Genomic DNA, 8627 nt, shown 5'->3' with positions numbered 1-8627 from the left:
GTACCACTTGACATTTTATATAGTAGTTTTATCTTCGTATTTATGTGAATGTGTTTATTTGATGTTGATGTTGCTTAAGTTGATGTTGAAGTTATTTTTTTAAGTTTCCTGATAATTTCCCCGATATTACCGATAATTAAAATTTTGGACCCCAGCGATAAATTGCTGATAACGATGATAAATGTAACATTGAGATGTACTCAAATAGTCAAAAAAAAATGAATTTGCATCTTGCATTTTATGCAATCACCTCAACATACCTATGAACATACCTATGATCATACATTATCTGATTAGTTAAACATAAAATTGCAGTAGCAACTACACTGTTTGGGTTGACTTGCATTTGCTTTCAAAATAATCCTCCATGCAAAGCTGCCTTGAAAAGACTCCTAATCCCTTTTGTACACTGGTGTAAAAGCACAATCCCGTTCCAATTTTAGATGACCACAACAGTAAATCCTTGCTGCACTGTACAGTCTAAGACTTCCAGTACTCGCTAAAAACGGTCTCAGTGCTCAGAGCGAAAGTTAACAATGATCTTCCCACGGGAAAAGAGCTTTTCTACAGCAGTGGGCAAAATCATGTCCATAAACAGCGTATCAGAGTACAGACAGATGAAATTGTTCAAGGGGATGAATTACCAAAAGGAAAAGTTGTTCCAAATAAGATCTCCATGCATTCTTTCAGGTATGCTCACAGATGCTCCATGCTTTTCTGCAAAAATATTAGGGAAAAAACATTCAGCGAACAATCTTAGAAATCAAGGAAGGTCAAATTCCAACAATACCAAAATTTCTCTGCTTGCATGAGTGAGGGCAGAGTAGCAGCATGAAGAGTAAATATATGTAAGTTTATCATTCTGAAGGAATTAAGAGTACGAAGGCATGCTGATTGATTGGCCTCTAATTGGTACAAAGATTGTCATAATGTTTCTTGTCATCTTAGGGCTTCTGATTCCTTTGCCTCATCAATATTTTCTTCATTTTTCCTGCAGGTTCGATTGGGGGTAGAATATCCAAAGGAAAGCAGAGATGATTATTCAACTTCTTAACCAAGAGACATTTCTGAAAGGGGTGGAACTGTGCCCATAGAGTTTCATGCCAAATCACAGATTCTGGAAACTTTTCTTCAGAAGCATCTTCTTTGGCTGCTTTTGAAAGTTCTATTTCCACTTTCAATGATATGACGAAGTGGATGCAACATATGAAAAAAGAGTTTCAGACTACAGAAATGAAAATCAAGACCAAGAGAATGACTTCAAAATATATTCGAAAACTTTTTCTAGCCTTGGAATTTCAACCAACATTACCAGGGAAGATGAAGAGTTAAGTTTGGGCAAAGCACATACATATACTATTACCCCAAGATTGGATAAAGTGGGGAGTCTCGAAACTAATTTCCACTTTGAATGATATCCAAGAGGAAGTGGATGCAACATATGAAAAAAGAATTATTCAGACTACAGAAATCAAAATCGGGAACTATGCGAATGACTTCAGAATATATTCAAAAACTTTTTCTACCCTTGGGATTTCAACCAACATTACCAGGCAAGATGAAGAGTTAAGTTTCGGAAAAGCACATACATATACCATTACCCCAGTATTGGATAAAGTGGGGAGTCTTGAAACTAAAATGATAATGCATCTCAGTCCAACAATGAATGGAAACCTTTTAAAGAAAGAAATATCCCAGTAGGAAAAAAATCATTTTCTGGCAATTTCTTCAGTAAGATTGATACTGTTAACTTGATAAAGACCAACCCAAATAAATATCAAAATTATGGCCCACAGTAATTCTAGTGCTCATGTTAAAAACCCTCCTGGCAATTAGACTTGCAAGACTGATGTGAAATAACTAAAACCAGAAACAGAGCCGCAGACACCAAAGAAAGGGTGACATGTCCTGCCAGAGGTGGATGGACTTGTACTCTGGGCTAACTAACAAGCTGTATGGCTTCTCATAGGATCAATAACTTGTAAAATAGAGTGAAGATGATTGTTCTAGCCAATAATGAGTTGTGAACTGCAAAACACTACTAATTGAACACATCATCTTGTTCTTCAAAGCGGAATCGAATTTGCAGCAAAAGTTTCACTGAGGAGAAAAGTAGAGAACTGTGAAAAACTAAGCGTGGATTTTCAAGTAGTTCTAGGGTTTCACTGAAGGAAGAGAACTGTGGAAAAGATAAGCACAGATTTGGAAATATTTTGGAATTTTTAGTCTGTTTATATTTCTGCTGCCCAATCTTAAAGTGCACCTACGAATACCTATATTTGCGTTTAAGATTAAGAGTCTCCGGCCACCCTTTAATACAATTCAATATATTGGCTTAGGTTTTGACCCCTTTTTCTAACCTCCTTTGTCAAAGGTTGTGTTAATGTATTGTCTGCTTAGTGAAATCCCTGTGATTATTCTCCTCTGTTTTTGTGAAGAATTTTACATCCCTTTCCTGCATTGAAAATGGTTACATGTTAAAATTCTACATAAAGATTGTAATTATAAACCACTAAAACCTTTTGAACAACTACATCATACATACCATATTTTCGTTGAAACATAAAGTCAAAGCTACATTCCCACACTAGTAGTAGTAACAATAATCTGGTGCAGATCAAACATACCATTTTCAAATAGAGTATTCTCTATGGCCCAAATAAGGATTTGGTTAGGCAAGCTAGAACAGAACGAGCCTCGAAATTTTTGATACTCTACAGAAACAATGAATTCTAAGTGCAACAACTACATAACATTACTAAACTTCTATTTTGAAACATGTATTTGAGACCCTACTGCATCTTCATGTGCTTGGCATCCAAGTTCCAAGTTATTGATATAATTGAACTGCACACCAAAAGCAAAGTTTTAGATGTGTCATCAAATAATTGGCATACACGTCAAAAACTGCCAAATTCCTTCACTTATAGTATTACTATGAAACTGGGCATTATCTTCATGATCAATCCAAATCAAACTTTAATTGCAAATAATATTGTTAGACTGTGTTATGCAACCAGATCACAGAAAAAACAGATCAACAACTTAAAAATTATCCTCTTCAAGGGGAAAACCTCCTTTACATTACATAAATGAACAATTCTTGGATGATTCAAATGATAAGACTTCCTTGGTATATATAGGAGTCTAAGGGGTCACAATATAATCAGAGCCTACATAACAATAATAATGTAAGGGCGCAACAATAACAATAGTGGGCTTCTATGGGACACAACAATAACAATAGGGGAATACACTAATAACAATAAGGGGAATGCACTAGTATTATAGGGACCTGACATGCCCCTCTCCTGTAGAAGAGTATTGTCCTCAATGCTCGAGTAGTTTTGAATGCTTCTGTATAAAATTTCCATCCTCCTATGTGGAATCTTCAGAGGGTAAGTTCTTCCACTTACTGAGATACTCTGAAATTAATAGATTTTGTAGCTGTCGGGTTCTTGTTTCCGTGACTACTTCAGGCTCAAATATCATTTTTCCTTCTTCATCAAGTTTTGGCAACACTATTTGAACTAGGAGCTTGTCACCGATAACCTTCTTTAAAAATGAAACATGAAAAAATGGGTAAACTCGGGAAGATGCAGGCAGCTCCAATTTGTATGTCATAGTACCAATTTTTTGCAATACCTTGTAAGGACCATAGTACTTGGGTGATAATGTATTATCCTTCTTAGCTTGCTTGAGGAACATTTGTTTGTATGGTTGTAGCCGTAAAAATACCTAGTCGCCTACATCAAAGCTTCTTTCACTGTGATGTTGATCTACCTGTTGCTTCATTCGATTCTGCGTCAGAGTGAGGTTATGCTTTAAGAGTTGGAGAACTTGTTTATGCTCGATGTGATCTTCCACTGCTTGAACCTTAGAATCTTCTCTTAAAGATGATATGATGGATGGTGGATGATATCCATAAAGTGTTATAAATGGCGTCATTTTTGTTACAGTATGGAAGGAAGTGTTATACCACCATTCAGCTAGAGGTAAACACTTGACCCATTGTGTTTGTTTATCTAATACAAAGCAACGAAGATATCCTTCCAAACATTTGTTCACTATCTCATTTTGCCCGTCAGATTAAGGATGATAAGATGAGCTATGAGCTAGTTTAGTACCAAGACAAGAAAATAATTTAGTGAAAAAATTTCCAGTGAAAATGGGATCTCTATCACTTACAATAATCTTTGGGTTTCCATGTAGCTTTTGAATTGTTTCCATAAATGCAGTAGCAACTGTATTGGCTTTAAAAGGATGAGATAATGCACAAAAGTGTGCATACTTGGTAAGTCTATCAATTACCACCATGATGACACTCTTTCCTTCAAACTTGGGTAAACCTATGATAAAATCCATTGGGACCTCCTCCCAACGCTGACTTGGAATGGCTAAAAGTTGTAACATACTCGGGGTCTTAATTGTCTCAACTTTATTTTGTTGGCAAACCAAACATTTTGCCACAAACTTCTCAATATCAGATTTAAGGCCATCCCAAAAAAAATCTTTCTTGACCGTGTGGTAAGTTTTCAAAAATCCTAAGCGCCCTCCTAGGGGGGAGGTGTGCAATTTCAAAAGAATATTTTTATTGAGTTGGGAAATCTTACAAAGATATAAGCGATCTTTGTACCATAATGAATCATTTTTCCAGCTAAATGTATCAAATGTACCAGGATCTTGCTGTAACTTTTGAATGAGTGCCCACACCTCTTCGTCATTCTTATGTTCATCCCTTGCTTTGGTTATCCAATTAGGCTGGATAATAGAAATAGCACAAAGCAATGCTTCCACATCCTCATTCTTTCTTGAAAGTGCATCTGAAACAACAGTTTGCTTCCCTTTTTTGTAGATGATTTCAAAGTCATAACCCAACATCTTTGTGACCCATTTTTGTTACTCGTGTGAAGACAATCTTTGTTCTAAAAAGTATTGAAGACTATCATGATCCATTTTTACCTTGAAGTGTCTTCCCATTCGGTAAGGTCTCCATTGTTTTAATGCATGTAGTATTGCCAACATTTCCTTCTCATAAATAGGTTTGTGTAAATACTTTCGTTTGATTGGACGGCTTTCAAAAGCAATGAATCTTCCTTCTTGCATTAAAACAACACCAATTCCATTTCCCGACGCATCACATTCCACAATAAAGGTTTTTGTGAAGTCAAGTGTAGCCAAGGTCGGTGCTTGACACATTGCCTTTTTAAGATGTTCAAAGGCCTTAGTTGCTTTTGGAGTCCAAGAAAATGCATCTTTCTTCAATAATTTTGTTAGAGGTGCTGTTGTTCTCCCATAATTCTTAACAAACTTGTGATAACACCCTGTCAACCTAAGAAATCCTCGCAGATGCTTTATGGATGTGGGGATTTTCCATTCCTTAATGGTTTTAATTTTTCTAGGGTCTACCTTAACACCCTCATGAGATATAATATGACCCAAATATTCCCCTTGCTGTACTCCAAAGAAACATTTGAAGGTTTTTGCATATAATTGTTTCTCCAATCATTTGAGCATCTTGTCAACATGTTGAACATGATACTTCTAAGACTTGTTGTAGATTAGTATATCATTAAAAAATACTAACACAAATTTTCTAAGGGTTCGAAATGTAATTCATTAAACTTTGAAATCTCGAAGGTGCCTTAGTAAGGCCAAAAGGCATGACCAAAAATTCATAATTACCCTCATTTGTTATGAATGTTGATTTTGGAATGTCTTAAATCTTCATTCTAATTTAATGATATCCTGAACAAAGATCCAACTTGGTGAAGCAAATTGCTCCATGTAATTCATCCAACAATTCATCAATGACAGGAATGGGAAATTTATCTTTAATAGTGACCTTGTTGAACTCCCTATAATCCAGACACATACCCCATTATCCATCCTTCTTGTGCACCAATACTACTGGAGCAGAGAAAGAACTTTAACTCAGTTGAATTATACCAGCCTCTAGCATTTTTGCAACCATACGTTCAATTTCACTCTTTTGGGCATAGGGATATCTGTAAGGTCTGATGTTTGGAGGAACACTTCCTGGAATTAAATGAATAGTATGATCATGATCACGGATATGTGGGAGGCCTTTGGGAGTCTCAAATACCTTGGAATGATTGTCCAAGACTTTTTGGAGATCTAGAGAAAAAGATGATTTTGATGTTTGAACTTCTAGTGAGCAGAGTTGTGCAATTACGTCTCGTTGTTTTTTCTTCAAAATATTTGTCATGCCATTAGAGTTGATTATCTTTCTTCGTTTCCCCGTGATACCCCTTAATTCAACTTCATTTCCTTCCCAAAAAAAATTCAAGAAAAATTCTTGAAAATTAAAAGCTATTGTCCCCAAAGATTGTAACCATTTGACTCCTAGTACAACATCAACATCGCCCATTGGAATGGAAAGCATTGGACTATTCAATACATATTCCCCCATGGTTAGCTTAATATTATGGCACTTTCCAGAGCAATTTATAGTTCCTCTATTTGCAACCATCACTTGACACTCGGGTGCTGGATATAGGAAGCAATTCAATTCTTTGGCTATCTTACAATGAATAAAATTATGAGTACTACCTGAATCAATCAACACTACTACCTTTTTCTTCTTGATATATCCCTCTATCTTGAGAGTTTGAGGAGTGGTAATTTGTTAAAATTGGCAACTAGGGCCAAACTCCATATGGGTCACCTTATTTATGACCATTGATATTTTTCTTGGATTCCTCTCTCCGAGAGGTGTAGAATTGATCTAAAGATCATCTGATTCCGACATAAAGATATGAATTTATTTGTATTATTGTCAAATTGTCCGGCCAACAAACAAAACAAACATTTTTACCCCCAATTCATCCTCAACGTTGCATATAAAAGGAGGAGACCTCAAGGCATTATTTCATCATCTCATCTTCACTCCTCTCTCTCTCCTCACTTGATTAGGTACACAGATTAGGGACGCTTTCTCTCACACGTGCGAAGGAAGGAGGATTTTTTGTTTAGCTGCGTTGACCCGTTTGACTGATGTTCAGAGGCTGTTGTTTTGGGCTGCGTTGACCAGCATTGACCTCCCTTTGACTGCGCTTTGGGTGTGACAGCTTCTCCTTGGTAGGCCGTAGATTTGGGCATGGAAACCAAGGTGATTTGACCTCTGATTGACCATCGTTGATTACCCTAGTTGCTGGCTGCCGTTTGACTTTCGTTGACCAACATTTGACTGAACTTTTCTGCACTATTTTGGACTGTTTGGGTTTTGCTGTTGGAGGTCGAAGTTGATTGGGTTTCACCGCGCTGTTTAGAGGAAGGATTATGCCTTGTTTGACTAGCGTTGACTTTTTTGGTTAGGGCTTTACTGCTGCTATCATAAATTATCAGATTTGTAAATTTGTACTATCTCTCTCTATTGAACTATTGAGGAATATAAGAAGAATTGAGCAAGGGTTTTCCCACATTGGGGTTTGTCCCTGGCTGGTGCCACATCTTGTGTCCTCTTATCTTGGCTTGTCTTCTATTGTTTATGTTTATGTTCTATCTGCATTTTACTATCATGTTGATGTGATTGCTAAACTGGATATTAATATTGGGCTGATAAAGAAATTGAAGTAAATTTCTCTTAAGCATAGAACATACCAAAAATTAACATGGTATTAGAGTCGAGGTGAAGACAAAGCCCTAGCAAGAGTGAAAGACCAATCACCAAAGACAATTGGTCAAGGGCAAACGGCTCAATGGGTTCCTCATCCCACTTCCCGGCTGAAGACAATTTTCGTGAAAATTTTGACTATCATGGATGGAAGATGTCTCTAGATTTGACATTGGAAGAACAAGAAGTGTTGGATTATCTAAGGGGTAAAATCCTTGAGCCTCCTTCAAATGCATCGGCTGCTACAAAGAACAAGTACAACAAGGTTTAAGTCAAATACAGGGTCTAACGGTCATTTCAATGGAAAGCTTATTAGATCTAAGGGTGGAAGGAAGAGCAGGTGCTTTGTTTGCAATAAGTTTGGCCACTATGTAAGGGAGTGTCCAAATATAAGGGACACATCACATGATGATGATCACAATCATTCCAAGGGTAACTTCAACAACAACAATCAAAGGAATGACAGGTTCAATGGCAAAGGAAAAAGGAATGCGAGACATCAAAGAAATGGTCAACCCTCCCAAAAAGCAAGGAACTCCAGGTATGAAGAATCAAATGTTGTTAACAATAAGCAAAAGGAATAGTATCTTATATCGGCCCTCTCCGCTACCTCTCCTCCGACACTTTGGGGAATTGGCTAATTGATAATGGTGCCTCAACGCACTGCATCGGGTACAAGGAAGCTCTCTCTAATCTGATAGAGAATGAGACAATCTTTGAGATTATTCTTGGAGACGATGCCAGCTATCCCGTGAAGGGAGTAGGGAATGCTACCCTTCAATTGAATCAAGGTAACACGATTCATTTACAAGAAGTTCTATATGTCCCTGATCTCAAGAAGAACCTGGTGTCCATTTCAGCAATGCAAAACAAAGGATACATGGTAGCATTCATCAATGGAAAGGTACGTGTTTGGAAAAGGAATTTTAAAGATGCTTTTACTCTTGGGTTCCGAGTTGGCACTTTGTATCAAGTTGGAAGAAGTCCATTG

At 37.0% G+C, this 8627-nt stretch overlaps 1 long non-coding RNA gene across 3 annotated transcripts in view; it reads right to left on the bottom strand.

Annotated features, from left to right (window-relative positions):
* Nucleotides 1–271: 271 nt before the first annotated feature.
* LOC149265391 (uncharacterized) overlaps nucleotides 272–8627 on the bottom strand; it is a 161668-nt gene continuing 153312 nt past the window's right edge. For 2 of the 3 annotated variants that reach the window (XR_016260054.1, XR_016260056.1), the window contains one exon: nucleotides 272–2847. This is a non-coding gene — a long non-coding RNA (uncharacterized LOC149265391). The remainder of the gene's footprint in view (nucleotides 2848–8627) is intronic. The other variant, XR_016260055.1, reaches the window with a different exon arrangement.

This window comes from Pinus tabuliformis, chromosome 6 (assembly GCF_031772625.1).
Source record: "Pinus tabuliformis cultivar Carrire ecotype Pingquan chromosome 6, CPIR1, whole genome shotgun sequence".
In the NCBI taxonomy this organism is placed as follows: Eukaryota; Viridiplantae; Streptophyta; class Pinopsida; order Pinales; family Pinaceae; genus Pinus; species Pinus tabuliformis.
This window is presented reverse-complemented; position numbering and strand designations above follow the sequence as displayed.